Source organism: Staurois parvus, unplaced genomic scaffold (genome assembly GCF_062004578.1).
Source record: "Staurois parvus isolate SC_StPar_1 unplaced genomic scaffold, SC_StPar_1.0 ptg000668l, whole genome shotgun sequence".
In the NCBI taxonomy this organism is placed as follows: Eukaryota; Metazoa; Chordata; class Amphibia; order Anura; family Ranidae; genus Staurois; species Staurois parvus.
This window is the reverse complement of record NW_028318464.1, coordinates 8,045,748-8,062,542: the sequence shown is the minus strand read 5'-3', so window position 1 is coordinate 8,062,542 and position 16,795 is coordinate 8,045,748. Positions and strand designations below refer to the sequence as shown.

Below are 16,795 nucleotides of genomic sequence, written 5' to 3'. Positions count from 1 at the left end.
GACTGTCAATGTAGCTGTTTGCACTTACCTCATATGGGCAGTTACTGAATGGCAGGAAGAATCAATGAACTAACTAGAGTGCTCACCAGCACCCTGGTAGTTCACTGAGAACAACAAGTCATCAGCCACAGTGGCTGATGATATTTGTTGTTCTCCCATTCACAAACTCTCTGAATAAAGAAGTAGCCAGGTGAGCAGAGCCCTGCATGGCTTTGTGTTTTTAAAATTGTGACAGCGGATGCAGGAAAAAGATCCCTGGCCTACTGTCACAACAAGGATTCGGGGGGGCTTCTCAGTTAGTAACATGCTACACCCAAAATATGGGTGTAACGTTACTAAAGGTGAACTTATCTTTTAATTGTATAATCAGATTTATAATTTCCTTATCTGTTCTAACATCGGGGAAATGGATGACAAAAAGATAAAAAAAAAACTGTTTCATTATGACCTGTTTGTTATATGAGCACGCATGTGCTAAATATATGGAAAAAGCATACATACTTGGGGCCCTAGAAATCGCCACAGGGGTCCATTGTGAATAAACACCCTGTCACGTCTCTAGTTGGGCCCCATAATTTTTAGGCCCTACTGCCACTGCACTCTGCATTAATTTCACTGAGGCTGCTTTTGCACTTGGGCGTTTAGTAGCTCGAAGCCTGAAGCTCGAAGACACACAAGCAAAATCCCATTTGTTTCACTGGCCCCTGTTCACATCTGAGTGTGAAAAGAGGCTATTGAACTGAATGGGATTTTGCTTGTTTAGCGTCTTTCAGTTTCAAGCTTCAAGCTACAAAGCGTTCAGATGTGAATGCAGCCCGAGTAGGAACTATATAACTAAAAGCCTGGCTTGAAATCTGAATGGCTGCCCCTCATATCTGACGCAAAAGCATTTTATGGCCCAGTTCAGTCCTTCAGATGCACAATTTTTATATAATAAGTGGAGGCTTGAGAAGTGATAGAGTAAGTTACATAGTTACATAGTTTGGCTGAGAAAAGTCTATCCCGTTCAACCATACAACAACAAAAAAAAAAGTTATAATCCTATACCCACAGTTGATCCAGAGGAAGGCAAAAAAAATCCAGCAAAGCATGATCCAATTTGCTGCTCCTGGGAAAAAAAATTCCTTCCTGATCCCCCAAGAGGCAATCAGATATTCCTTGGATCAACTTTACCTAGAAATGTTAGTATCCAGTTATATTCTGTGTATCTAAGAAAAGTGAAACAAGCACTCCGGGGCCCTGCCTCTGAGTGGAGTCCAGACCAATTTGGAAGCAATGACAAAAATATTGAAGGGCAAGCTTGTAGGAAATGTAAAAGTTGTGTCAAAATGAACTTTGGGTAAAAGTGGCAATAATTTGAGGGGTGTTCAAGTCAAACGGGACATTTCATTTTACAGGTATAAAAAGGGATACTAGTGTGGCGGTACTACATGCAGTAGTACGTGGCAAGTGTGTCCTATTACTGATAGGTGGCGCCCATATTGTGAACAAGTCCAGAGACCATCAATCAAGATGGTGGACAAGAGTGTTGGTGCATGCATGGAACAGAGTGTGGTGATGAAGTTTCTTGTGAATGAAGGAGTAAAATCCGTGCATATTTACAGAAGACTTCAAGCACAGTATGAGACGCTCAGCCACAGTAAGACATTTGAATGGTGTAAACGCTTCAAAGATGGCCATACGTTCGTCAGTGACGATCCCAGCCATGGTGGTTCCCAGCCCACAGCAGTCATTTCTATGAACATTCAGCACGTGGAACGCCTGATGCTGGATAATCGTTGTCTAACCTGTTGTGAAATTGCACAAGAGACAAGTCTTTCTGTGGGAATGGTGAGCACAATGATGATGAAGTGAAGCAGGCTGTCCCAGGATGGTTCAGGCATACTGACAAATATTTCTGTGCCAAAGCTTTCCAGGCATTAGTAAAATGCTGGGATAAGTGTATAACTGTAGCAGGGGAGTATGTAGAAAAATAAATGCAGTATCCACTCCTTGAAATTTGTTCTTTTATTATATAAACTTAAGTCCCAGTTTAACTTGAACCCCCCTCATACAATTACAAGTTACCCCAGCAGACTGAATATGGACAGAGAAGTCCAAAGAGTTTTTAGTTACAAACATCCAACATCTTACGCTATCTTGGTGCATATATCAATTACATCTATAAAGAGCCCTGTATACATTTACAAAATATAAAGTTGTAGGGAGATTCCACACATAATTAGACACAGTCAGTCATTCATTCATTCAATCATATTATTAGATCAATTTCCAAGTTCTAGAACCCTGCCATGATTTCATATACCTTTTTACTAAAGACCTTATAAAGCATACATACAGCAGTATTCAATAAACCTTTACCATAATACCAAGGGACCTCAAATTAACACGCTAATATTTTTAGAAACAATAACATTTCTTATTATAGATACATTGTATAAAAATATAACCTACTCCATTTAAAACAGTTGACAGCTGTAGCTGTATAATATTCCATATTTGTAATAAATCCCCTTAATAATGGAGATGTAATCTTACCATGACCAGACACTGGGTTTGGGCTGCAGTGATTGGGGAAAACACACAGCATACATTCTTTTTTTTTCAAAATTCCCTTTATGCTCATTAGTCTCTATAAACCACCCACATTTCAAAGAGAACATGATCTGATTTTTATTGGAAATAATGAGCATATGGGATGGCTAATTGCTAATTTTTTTTGGGACTCTTCACACAACCACCATGGTTATATATATCTATATATATACACACATATATATATATATATATATATATATATATAAATAAAAGTAAGGTAAGTGAGCGCAAAGCACAATATATCGGCAGCTAGCATATAAGGCAATCCTCAGCACCTCAGATCAGAATACAAATAATTGGAGTATGCAGCTCCATAAATAAATGATATAATACTAAACAGTATTATATCATTTATTTATGGCGCTACATGCTCCAATTATTTATATATATATACACATATATATATGTGTGTGTGTGTAAATTACTCTCTCTCGTTCTCTATCTTTATATATATATATGGATTGTACAAGGTATACAAATATACATACTGATGCACAAATCATTTATAAATGATAAACATACATATATCATATATGGATAATATAGATTACCTAAAAAGCTCCTTAAATAGTGTATTTCCTGAAATAGAAAAGCAGAATTGTAATGCATTTTCTATGGAAGCAGTCTCTTTCCTAATCCCTCCGCAGCCATCCCTGTAGAATGTTGCAGCCTTACTGCAGTAATCCTGATGGCAGAGAATCAGCACTGACCTGGATAGAGGCTGTATGCAGCGGTGTGATGTAGATGGACAGCTCCTGGGTACCTGTGATGATGTCCCTGACACAGATGAGACCATCCAACCTTCAGATTGCTCTCCTCCTTGTCACATACACAGCAGACTCCAGGCTCTGACTCATTCACTACAGAGAGTCAGGGAGGAGCCTCAGCACATTCACCTTCCCCTGCCCTGACTATGGAATCCCTAAAGACTATGACATCACATTCCCAGTAACCCCTCGATAGCTAGACATAGAAATACACTGCAAACACTCATCATATCCTGGAAATGATTACCCAATAGAAAGGGATCTACAGACATCATGCTGATATGACATCAGGATGGGATCAGACAGCACTGAGTTCTATAGTTACTGGAAATCCCTACCTGCACATTAAGAAACAGTTTTGCATTTTTAAAGGAGGTCTATTGCAAAACAAAATCTGATAAATGTAGAGATGATATTTAGTGTATTCCTGGTTTTTAATTGACATGTCTCACATTATATTTTTCTCCATATTTATATGCACATACATCCCAGCTATTCCTCATTTACAGGGGCTGAACTAAATCCCCCTGCACCTCTTTTCCGCTCCGTTGTAGCTCATTGTAATCAGATGTATAGACCTGCATAAAAAGGTAATATTTAAAGCAGAACTCCATGTAAAATTTTTATTTTCCCATGTAGTGGGGCTGTGCCCGCACTGCATGGGTTAATTGCTCTTTTTGTCCAGGGGTTTGGGGAAAAGCTATACTTACCCTTTCCTCCGATCCTCCAGAAAACTTTGCTCCCCCATGTCCAGTGGTGGACTGTTCCTGTGGTCCTCACACCTGGAGCTGGTCTATGGGTGTGATGGTGTCAGGAACAGTCCATTCACAAGACCACTAGCGTGCAGGGAGGCGGAAGTGGCAAGGACTGGTCTTGTGTTCGGAAGATCGGGAGATTCATTAAGTATATATACTCATATCACCCCTTAGCAGTTAGTTCATGCAGTGCGGGCACAGTCCCACTGCATAGTGTGAAAAAAATTTTGCCCGGAATTCTGCTTTAGGGCCAGTTCACACTACAAAAATGTACTCCGGATACGTTTTTGCTTACAGTTCACACCACACGCAGATCTGATGCGGTTTGCTATGTTCCAGTATTGTTCTGTGCAGAAAAAACGCAGCATGTTCTTTTTTTTCTGTTCTGGAAACCGACTGGAACTGCCTGCACTGGTGTGAACTAGGGCCATTGGAATACATGGAAAACACTGTGCATGCATTTTTGATGGAGAAAAAAAATGCACTGAACTGCATCTAGTGTGAACTAGCCCTAAAAGCTGAATTCCAGGAAATGTAAAAATCTTCCTATGCAGTGAGGCTGCTTGTTTAGTTCTAGGGGAAAGCAGTTTTACTTACCTGATCCTCCATTCCTGCAGCCTCCGCCATGCACTAGATCAGTCTCAGCAGGCTCTTCCCCCTATGCTCTGGCAGTCTAAGGTCCTGTGACATCACAAAGGCCAATGCAAGGATCATAGCTTTGCATTGGATGTGAAGACACCAAGGCAGTCCACTGCCAAAACCTGGGGAGTGCCATCTGTTGGGGAGCGGAGGATCAAGGATCAGTTAGGTAAAAATTGTTTTCTAGGCCCCTAGACAGAAACAAGCAGTTAACCCTTGCAGTGCAAGCATGGCCACACAGCAAAGGAGGATTTTTAGGTTTCCTGCAGTTGGGCTTTAAGTACCAAAGCGTTATACAGCACTAAATATTTTATCAAACCTCTATATCAGTGGTCTCCAAACTGCGGCCTGATGTGGGCCATTGCTTGCCTTTATCTGGCCCTTGGGGTACTATTCCACCAACTGACACCAATGACAGATCACCATTCCCCCTATTGACACCATCAATAAAGGACCTTTTCTTCTCATTGATAAACAATGGGGCAATATTCATCCCATTAAAGCCATTGATGAGGCACTGCCACCAGGGCATTTTCTACTCCCACAGTCTGGTCCCCTTAAAGCCTGAGGGACAGTAAACTGGCCCTTTGCTTAGAATGTTTGGAGACCCCTGCTCTATATTATTGCATTTGTTGTTTTTAAAAGCTAGTATAAAGAAAAGGTGGTGGTGAAAAATAATACGTAGTAGTTCTTCATGATCTCAATAGTTGGGGTTATGGTGATGGGGGGGGTGGCGTGTGTCCTTTTTCTATATACTTTGTACTGAATGCAGTTCCTCTTCTCATATTAAAAAGTTGGAAGGTATACCTGCAGACTAAACTACCCAGCAGATATAAGGGATACCTAGCGGGGCAGATCATTTTTTTAACACCCCCTCCATATATCAAAATTATGTTCAATAATAATAAAATGAAAAGATATGCATAATGGAGATGAGAGGGGAGACAGCAGCAGCTGTAAGTAGGGATACTGAACCTAGCACCAAACACCTGAAGGCCTGGCCAATAAAGTGGATGATGCTTCATGGTGTATTATGGCATGTAGTGTGTAGTGTGGAAGTAAAATAAGTCCCAGAATTGGTGTCATTGATGGCAATAGAACCACAGCACTGGTCGTATTGGTAGCAATAATAACTCAAAGTACTGGTGTGAGTGCAGTAACTGCCCTTTTCATTATCACATTGGTGGTCAGTGGTAGTAGAATTAGCCCCCCACATTGGTGGTCAGTAGAAGGCTGTAAAAGCTGTAAAAATTACACCCCCACCCAAGCATTGGTGATTACACCCCCACCCAAGCATTGGTGATTAAGGGCTGTAAAATGATTCCCCCCCCCAGCAATATTGGTGGCCAGTGGCTGACTATACCAATAACTCACCCCCCCCTTCAGCAATGGTGGTCAGGGGCTGGGTGGAACAATATTAATAACCCCCACCACTGGTGTTCAGTATTCACGTGAACACACACTCATGCACTGAGCTCTCTCCCCCAAGCAGGCCAGGCCTATAGTGGTTAAGGGCTGTAAAATTATTCCCCCCCCCCACGAATATTGGTGGCCAGTGGCTGACTATACCAATAACTCACCCCCACCCTTCAGCAATGGTGGTCACGGGCTGGGTGGAACAATATTAGTAACCCCCACCACTGGTGTTCAGTGTTCACATGAACACACGCTCATGCACTGAGCTCTTTCCCCTAATTGGGCCAGGCCTATAGTGGTTAAGGGCTGTAAAATGATTCCCCCCCCCCCACAAATATTGATGGCCAGTGGCTGTCTACACCAATAACTCACCCCCATTCTTCAGCAATGATGGTCACGGGATGGGTGGAACAGTATTAATAACCCCCACCACTGGTGTTCAGTGTTCACATGAACACACGCTCATGCACTGAGCTCTCTCCGCCAATCAGGCCAGAACTATAGTCCTACTGTCAGGCACAGATCACTCAGCCTGATAGTTCCAGTTTCTTTCAGTGCGCACTGTTGAAACACAGAGAACATACCAGTTCCCAGAACAATGCGGCCACTGACTAACAGAAAATATTTTGTTTTCTATGGACAAAAAGGAAAACATCTTTCACTGAGTATTTTCTGAGTCATACTGTGGTTCCTTGCATCATGAGTCATTTGATGACAACTAAATATTTGACTGTCTTAGAAATATATTTATTTATGTGTAGGTAGCCTACATAAAGGGAACATGAAAAAAATGTGGGGTTTATTCACACCACAACACATATTAAAAGGCATAGAAAATGCACAAATTAAATTTTGTTGTGTTTTATTGTACCTTGAACTGTGTTTTTTAACTAGTTTTTTTTGTCCAGTTCACATCAAAGGTCCAAATATTGATAGGTGCCCTGCATTGATACACATTTTTGTGAATTGCAGTGCAAAAATGTAGCATGCATGCATTTTTTTCTCAATGCATGCTAACAAACTAATGTGGTGTGAATGGGGCACTTAGACAGCAACTGCTTTTGGACTGTCCTTGCGTTGAGCCTGCGTTGATCGACGCAAATCAATGCACCTGATGTGAACAAGCTCTTAGGGCTCATTCACAGTTATGAGGTCTGAGCAAACCAAATAATGCACTCGTACCTTTTTTTCGAATGCACCACAGCGCACATCAGCACAAGGTATATGCGTTGCGCTTTGGCACCTACTGTACAATGCACTGGGAGAACATTCACAATAAATGGCACTGCAGCCATGCCTTGAATGAGTTACTGCAGTGCATACGTGTGAGAGGGCCCTAAAAGCTTGTCTTTTTTTCCTTTTCACTTCTGTTTTCTTTCATCTGATCTGCTTTAGGACACTTGTGGGTAAGTCAGCAGTGAAACTGGAGAATGAAGGGTTCAGACATGCTGGGAGAGGTCACACGACTTAATAGATCATAGAAGATGCAGTTAGCCTTTAGTTTTCAGCAGGCACAGATTGGAAAGCTGTATAAACTGGTTGTAAATAACACACATATATCTGGCTTTAGTTTTTGCAATAATAATCACAACCAACAACAGAGATGTCAAACTTGGAGAGCAATTTATGTGGTTATAAGATAGTGGAACATGCTTCAAGAAAAATATGGCTGTGACTAAATAGCTTAACCACTTGCCCTCCTGAGGATTTACCCCCCTTCCTGACCAGGCAATTTTTAGCATTACAGTGCTTTGTTACTTTAATTGAAAATTGCACGGTCATGCAATGCTGCACCCAAATGAAATTTACATCCTTTTTTTCCCATGAATTGGCTTTCTGTCGGTGGTATTTGATCACCTGTGCATTTTTTATTTTGTGCGCTATAAAAAAAAAGACCGACAATTTTGAGAAAAAGAACAATAATTTTGACTTTTTGCTATTATTGTCCAGTAATTAAAAAAAATAAAATTTCATCACGAATTTAGGCCAAAATGTATTCTGCTACATGTCTTTGCTAAAAAAAAATCCCAATATGTGTAAATTAATTGGCTTACGTGAAAGTTATAACGTTTACAAATGGCGGTAAAGATACTGGAATTTTTTTTTTTAATTTTTACTAGTTATTGCGGCGATCAGCGACTTATAGTGGGACTGCAGCAGACATTCTGACACCGGGGGGGGGCCGGCTTGGTGTCACTGACATCCCCAGTGATACCAATACAGTGATCAGTGCTAAAAAAAAGCACTGACACTGTACTAAGGGCACTGGGCAGGAAGGGGTTAACATGAGGGGCGATCAAAAACTGTGCGTTGTTTAACTTGTGTCTGTGTCCATGTGCTTCACTGTAATCACACTGCTTTGCATGGCTGTGCTGTGCACAGCCATGCAAAGCAGTGTGCATGAGCTGAGAGGGTGGAGAACTGTATTGTTTACATACAGTTCTCCTCCTTGTCGGAGATGCTCGGCAATCACTGGGCGCCGGTGAGTAATCACTGGCCGGGACCCAGTGATTGACAGTTGCGAACAGCTGTAGGGCGCGCGCCCCTACTTGGAAATGCAAAATTATGTATATATATGTGATTTTGCGCACCTGTGCCCCCCTGTAGCAGTATATCTGCTAGAGGGTGGTTGGGAAGCGGTTAAGGAGTGCAGCTTATGGACACAGTAAAAAGAGGAGTGGTTATATAGCAGTAGAATTTCATTCATTTTCAGATGGTTTGCTCAATTTTCAAATGTTTAGTAGGGTCAAATTGATGTTCTTTTTTATCATAGTGATGAGAAATTTCAAAGGAATAGGATGGAAAGTTTTTCTCAAACAAATTAAATTCTAAAGCCGGGTATACATGGATCAAAATTCAGCCAGTTCAGTAGGGACCGGCTGAATTTCAATCCATGTATAGGTAGGCTGTTTGTACAGAAGTCAATCTATTGATCAACTTCTGTACAACCACCATGTCAGGTTTTTCCCTATTGATCAGTTGTACCGGCTATGGCTGGCAGCACTGATCAGTGTATTCTGATGGCGGGGAAGTCTCCCATCTGTCAGTATACAATAACTCAGCAGGGAGGATTTCCCCATCCACATTGAATGCATGGATGGGAGAATTGGGCTGTTTGTTTTATTTAACCCACTGGCTGAATGGAAAGAATTGACTTATGTATAGGCCACCTAACTGTGAATGTGGTTTTTGTTTGGGAAAAACTGTACAAACTGTAATGCTCATGTTCACAAAAGAAATCTGCTATGAACAGTGTTGATGAGAGAATTGGGCAATCTTCTTTCTTTCCACCCGTGGGCTACTTTGGTTGACTCAATGAAAGCTCTGATGAACACTTTTTCAGAATCTCCATACAAACATTTGAATAACCTTCTACTGGTGTATGGCTAGCTTTTTAACAAATGTCACAGTAACAAAGACATTGAGCACACATAGGAAGTTGTGCAATGCAGCGTACTCATCGAATAAGAATAGATGGCAAGAAGCACTTCCAGAGTGCTAGTGAAGTGGTACCATACCATGCAGTGTTCCTGCAGAGATCATTTACACTGCGAATGATATACATCCAGCTTACAGAACAAGAGAAGTGCTACAGAGAAGCTCCTATATAATAATATAATGCATGTACAAGCTATTGGAATTTGAGCACAGGTATATTTTGTTTGTTGCATTACAGCTCAGTAGTCAGATCTAAACCTAGTAGCGCTCCTCCACTTTGTGTCTGTTTGCCCCATGTTGGCATTGTGTCCACAATAATAAAAATGCAATTGGCGCAAGAGAATTTGTAGTGGATATAACGTTCACTCAGTAAATCTTAAACAAAATAATCCAGTAAACAGAAATTAAGATATATAATCATATATTCTAGTAATAAAGGGACAACAAGTAGATGATGCAGCTTTAGTGATGAGGAAAGGGAAAGGGGGAGGGGAGGGGGGTAGGGAAAGGAGGGGAAAAAAGGCCTTGTGATGCAAACAGTACTGGATTGAGATAGATGGTATATATATGTGTATACATATATATACAACGCTGCAATGTAGACATCGTCGTGAGGCTTGCACTTTCTAGAGTAAACCGGACTCTGTGGTAAATGGAGAAGAAAGAGAAGTGCGCCAGACTAAGTGCAGTATGAATATAAAAGTTTATTGCACACAAGATTATAAAAACTCACAAGACGTGGGTAGATATCAGGCATCAATGCATAAGGAGGAGGATGTCATCTGTGCTGCACCTCACAAATGGATGGCTGTAATGCCAAGGTGTTGCGTGGCTGGCGCTCTAGGCGGGTCCCACAGGAGGAGGCGAGGGTGGCAGGCGCAGTCACCGGGAGTCGCGGCGCAGATAAGAACCGGGATCCAGGGCAGGCACTGCTGATCTCTCACATCAGCGTGGGTACAGTAGCCAGCTTGAGGCACATCCAAGATGGCCACCGGGCAGGAAATGACATTAGGACGTTGCTGGGAATCCTCCAAGGGGGCGGTGACGCGTTTCTAGGCAACCTGCCTTTTCATCAGACCTGATTGGCTAGTGGGATGAGCCAATAAATAAGGAGAGGAGGAAGGGGTGGATTTGCATTTGCAGAACAGTGTAGGACTGGCCATAGATGGATTACTTTGACTCATTTGGCCAGCTTAAACATGTATTGCATGTATTGCAATAAGCATGAACTAAAAATCCTTATTTTTTTTATTGCAAAGTTTGCTGGAAAGGGCAATTAGCAGTGTGCAGTGGGTTCTTTCAGAATTCCTAGGATTGTCTCAAAGATGCAACAGTAGTCACAGGTGCGGCATGTTTAACTACTGCTGAACCGGCCAAATTTCGATCCATCTATGGCTGGCTTAACCAAAGCAGCAAAATGCATATTTACTACATTTTACACATATGAACATATTAGGCCTACCGTGGAAAATACAATTCACCTGGCACCTATGCAGGGAAGACAGCTAGTTAGGTGTCAGGCGAATGAGCGGAATCTATGGATATTTGGGCATCATTCTGGTTGAGGTGGAGCCTGCATTCTTTTTCTTAAATATTAAACTCAGCTATCATTTTTTGGATTAAAGCAGAATTAAACCCAAAACAAAAATTTAATATATTGCAGCTTAAAAACCATTAGATGTGGTGGCTGCATTTGTTTTCTTTTCTTTAACTTTTACCCTCTGTTTATACCTGGTGATCTGCCCATTAACAGACCTCCAGTATTAGTGAGACACCACTCTGGATGATGGAGGTACAGAAGACACCAGCATTGTCAGTCTTGGGGGGGGGGGGGATTGTTAAATGTATTAGCAAATGTAAATACACTAACTAACTGAAGCCAAATTCTAGCTGACACTTTATAATCAGTTACAGTAAACAGTTTGTTTCCTTTTGGGATAAAGGTTTTGCATGACTAAATAAAAGCTGATCATTTTAACCTCCCCTGTCAGTGGTAAATTATTATTATTATATAGTATTTATAAAGCGCCAATAGTTTGCTCAGCGCTGTACATTACAAAGGGGGACAGAACATGTGACGGAACAATAACAATACAATGCAAAACATGATGGGATTGAGGGCCCTGCTCTTTCGAGTTTACAATCTAGGAGGGAGGGGATGGTGGCACAGGAGGAGATAGCTGTGGGGGATGGAGTGGTAGGAGGAGTGGAGGAGGTCGGCAAGTTAGCAGGGGGTGGTGTAGGCTTCCCTGAAGAGATGGGTTTTCAGGGTGCGCCTAAAGGAGAGGAGAGTAGGTGATAATCTGATGGGTTGGGGCAGGGAGTTCCAGAGGATGGGTGACACCCTGGAGAAGTCCTGGAGGCGGGCATGGGAGGAGGAGACCAGGGAACTAGAGAGAAGGAGGTCTTGTGAGGAGCGGCGTGTGCGTGCTGGGGGATACTTGGACAGTGATGTAGTTCGGGGCAGTATGGTGGACGGCTTTGTACATCAGTGTTAGGATTTTGAATTTGATCCGTTACGCAATCGGAAGCCAGTGGAGGGATTGGCAGAGGGGGGTGGCGGAAATGGAGTGGTTGGAAAGGTGAATGAGTCTGGCAGCCGTATTCAGGATCGACTGAAGCGAGGATAGCCAGCGGCGAGGCAGGCCAGTGAGGAGGGAGTTGCAGTAGTCGAGTCGTGATATGATGAGGGAGTGGATGAGCTGTTTAGTGGTTTCTGGGGTTAGGAACGTGCGTATTTTGGCAATGTTGCAGAGGTGGAGTCTGCACGAGCTTGTTAAAGATTGGACTTGGGGCTGGAAGGATAGGTTGGTGTCGGGGATCGCCGCGCCGCTGGGCTCGGCGCAGGCGCAGTACACCGCCCTGTGCAAGGACGTGGGCGCCGGGACCTGGCCGACCGCGGCAACCAGATTTGCGCATGCGCAGTAGAGACCACGGGCGCACGCCTGGCACCAATGACAGCACAGGGCGGGATATTTAAACGGCCCTGAGCTGTCATTCAGTGCCTTCTGGTCTCTTTGAATCCTGTGTACCTGTAAACCTGTGAAAGTAAGTTGCTGACCCGGATTGTGCCCTGACCTTGCTGTTTCTCCTGTTCTTGACCCTTGCTTGCCTGACCTCTCTCCTGAATGCCCCCTATTGGATCTGACCTGCTGTTGCTGACCTGGCGTGTGACCCGACTATTCTTTGCCCGCTGCTCTGTACCGCACCGTCCCCATAGTTACCGACCCGGCTTGTATGACCTTGCACTTGCTCAGCCATCCATCCATCCATCCATCCCTCTCAACGGGGTCTCCAGACCTCCTCATACCTGGCTCTCTCCCGTGGGAGCAACTGGAGAATACCCCTACCACTGACGGGTGTCCTCAGTAGTCACGACCTGGTCCCAGGGTACTCCAAGTCCATCCCCACCATCAGGGGCCCTGGTGAAAAAGTACTCTGGGGCTTAGACTCCGTGCGCTGGGAACGTCCGATCAGTGGAGTGCTAGTGGTACCGCCGGGCGGTCCCTTACAGTACCAGAAGGCCATGACTGAGCCTAGAGGAGGGCCCTCCCCGCTAGAGGAAATTTGCAGGCACCTAGCTAATTTGATGCAGGCCGTAACGGCCCTGCAGGACAGATGTATGCAGCTGGAGAATCGCTTCCAGACTTGCTCTATTTCTGACCCTGCCCCACAGGCCCCGGTTTCTGCACCCCCGGCCCTGGTAACTCAGGAGCCAGTCTCAGGGGCTTCCGCCCGCTCCCTATGGCGGAACCCCGAGTACCCTTACCGGAGCGTTTTCACGGGGACCGCACACGCTTCCGGTCATTTTCTGTCTCTTGCTCTTTGAGCTACAACCCCGTACCTTTCTGACCGAAAATGTGAAAGTAGGATTCATCATTTCACTATTGCAGGGTGAACCCCAGGATTGGGCCCACCGGTTAAGGGGAAACAATGATCCTCATCTGGGATCGGTCAATAGTTTTTTTGAAGCAATGGCCATCTTGTATGATGACCCACAGCGGGCATCCTCTGCCGAAGCGACCTTATATGCGCTCCGACAGGGCCGGCGGGCGGCAGAGGAATACGCCTCTGATTTCAGGCGGTGGATGGGGGACACACGCTGGAACGAGTTTGCTCTGTTGCACCAGTTCCGTATGGGGCTCTCCGATCCCTTGAAAGATGAGCTGGCCCGGGTAGAGGTTCCCGAGTCTCTAGAAGACCTTATTGCCCTGACAATTAAAATTGACCGAAGACTGCGGGAATGCAGGCCCGAGAGGTCCGGCCAGGGTCGCGGAAATACCTGGGGTCCATTCCTAGGCCCCAGCCAATCAACCCGACAAAGCATTCAGAATCCACCACCAGGAGGTGTTCCGGAACCTATGCAGCTAGGCCTGGCACGGCCTAAATTACCACCGGAGGAACACCAGTGCAGACGAGCCCAGAACCTCTGCCTTTACTGCGGTGAAGCTGGCCATATGGTGCGATCCTGCCCACTGAAAATGAGTAAGTGCACCCGTTCTTCTTCCTTGTCTATTAGCAATACCTGTCCTTCTCAATACTTAGTAGTGCCCCTCTCCTTTCAGCTTCCAGAAAGGACCGTGGAGGTGGCAGCCATAGTTGATTCGGGGGCATGCAGCTGTTTCCTGGATTTAGATTTTGCTCATCAGCAGGGTATCCCTCTCCAACACAGACAGAAGGGCTTCAACATCTTTTTGGCCGATGGTTCTCAGATAAAATCAGGGGTAGTTAATCAGGAAACTCCTTGTATGGAGGTGTGCCTTTAATAAGTCATATGGTAAAACAATAATAAATAACCAGCCTGTGGCTTTAGGAAGCCAGGTTCCAAGATGGACGGCCCGTCCGCTCAGAGGGAAGCAGTGGAGTAGAATGCCTGTCAGTGCAGGGACCACGTTTACCCGACGTCCCAGCGTCCTGGATGACGTCACCACGATGTGGAGAGACGGAGGGGGGGAACTCTTGCTGGAGCCGCAGCTTTAGAAGGAAGAGGCCGGTTGCTGGGACAACATGTTTCGCGCGCATGCGCTTTGTCAAGTCTGTGAAAAGTCTAGCAATCGGCCATTTTATAGGAGACCTGCACGGCAGAAGGGGCCGGCTTAACAACCAAGGGGATAATCAAAGGGATAATCAAGAGCAGACGGCTCATCTCACAACAGGATCAGATTGCAATTGAAATATGAAAACACATTATAAGGACAGGAACAAAGTGTGATTAAAACCTAAATATGACCATATTAAAAACCTTTTGGGCTTAATTGTGTCAAAATGGCATGTGCAAGATTATCAAGGGGAAAAAAAAAATAAATAAAATGGGGGGGGGGGGGGAGCCTGCTTAATGAAGCTTCATTAGCCAGCTGGATGAGTTCACATCTCAAAAACATTGCTGACAGCAATAAAACACAGGAATGGTGGGAAAGATTGTCAATAATCCTATTCATATCTATAATAGTGAATAGGAAAATTATCATTATATTGGTGCTAATAATATTCATAAATATAATAAAACTACATACATATTTTATAAAACAAACTTGCATAGGTATATATAATAAAACAATATAATGAAAAAATAAAATATACATATATATATATATACATCAAAAAAAAAAAAAAAATATATATATATATATATACACATGTGGTAATAAACAGGAAAAAAAAAATTATAAATACATTTCAGTAATTACTCTTATGGACCGAATAAACAGAGTGGTATTAGATATATAAAATATGAAAAATAATGTATAAAATATCAAAGATAATAATCATGTAATAATAGTGATGTGTGTTTTATTATAGAATATATTGAGAACCCTAAGTTCCCACTTAGATGATACTATGTACTTCAAGGTCCTCATTAAGGCCATTCGGTACCATAGATCCAAATTTATAGATCCAAAAGGTTTCCCTTTTACATAGGAGGGCTAACTTCTCATTGTCAGTAAGGGTTCCTTTGGGAATGTGTTCTATGGCCATCACTTCTAGGACACTAAAATTCTTGTTGTGATGGCAAAGAAAATGCCTAGGGACACTGTATTTGTCACATCCATCTTTTATGAGCCTTCTATGTTCTCCAATGCGTTTACGTAGAGGACGTATTGTGCGGCCCACATATATCAATTTACAGGGACATGTGAGCACATAAACCACATGATCTGTGGCACAAGTAATAAAATGTCGAATGTCATAAGATCCCTTTCGGATCAGTAATTTCTGATTTACCATGGGTGATAAATTGGCATGTCAAGCAACCTTTCTTTTTACATTTGTAAATACCAACTCTGTTATCGAAAAAGGAACAAATGTCCTGTTTGTTTTGAGAGGACATGGACAGTTTACTGGGAGCTAGAATATTTTTGAGCGTACGGGCTTTTCTGAATGTGACCTGGGGAGCAGATGGAAGACTGGGTGCCAGATGGGGATCAAGTCGCAAAATGTGCCAATGTTTTCGTATAATCTTGGTAATCTTACGATATGCCGTATTATAACCAGTTACAAACGTAACGGAGTTTGACTGGTCATGGGCACGTGTTTTTGTAGTGGCTGAGTTTTTGCCATGTTTGGTGAAAGCCTCATTAATGAGTGTAGGGGGGTAACCTTTTTCACAGAATTTGGCAGACAATTCGGTGCCCAATTCCTTATAATCATTGAGTTTAGAACAATTTCTTTTAAGTCGCTGGAATTGGCCACTCGGAATGTTGTTTTTCCATGCCGGGTGGTGACAGCTTGAATAGTGAAGATATGAGTTACCACTGGTGGGTTTGGTGTGATTTGTGGTATGAATAGTGTCACCCTCAAATGATAAAACTAAGTCTAAAAAAATTATACTAATAGGATCAAACACGTGAGTGAATGATAAACCAAACTTGTTGGAATTACAATGCAGTACGAAAGGTAAAAACGTGTCAAGAGCACCATCCCAGATTAAAATAATATCATCAATATATCTTCCAAAGAAGACAATATGTTGGGCAAAGGGGTTGTTTGACCATATAAATTCTTTCTCCCAGAGGCCCATAGTTAGATTAGCGTAACATGGAGCAAAATTTGCCCCCATAGCTGTGCCGTTTATTTGCAAGTAAAACTGATTTAAAAAGGTAAAATAATTATGTTGTAAACAGAATTCCGTGCAATCAATAATAAAATTAGCCTGAACGGAGTTCATGTGGGCATCTGATGATA

At 43.1% G+C, this 16,795-nt stretch overlaps 1 protein-coding gene across 2 annotated transcripts in view; it reads right to left on the bottom strand.

Annotated features, from left to right (window-relative positions):
* The window catches only part of LOC149447891 (cdc42 effector protein 2-like), a 52,085-nt gene extending 48,568 nt beyond the window's left edge, over positions 1–3,517 (bottom strand). Inside the window, exon 1 of one of the 2 annotated variants that reach the window (XM_089652015.1) lies at positions 3,309–3,517. The gene's annotated coding sequence lies outside the window, so the exon portion shown is untranslated. The other variant, XM_089652017.1, reaches the window with a different exon arrangement.
* Between the last annotated feature and the right edge of the window lie 13,278 nt (positions 3,518–16,795).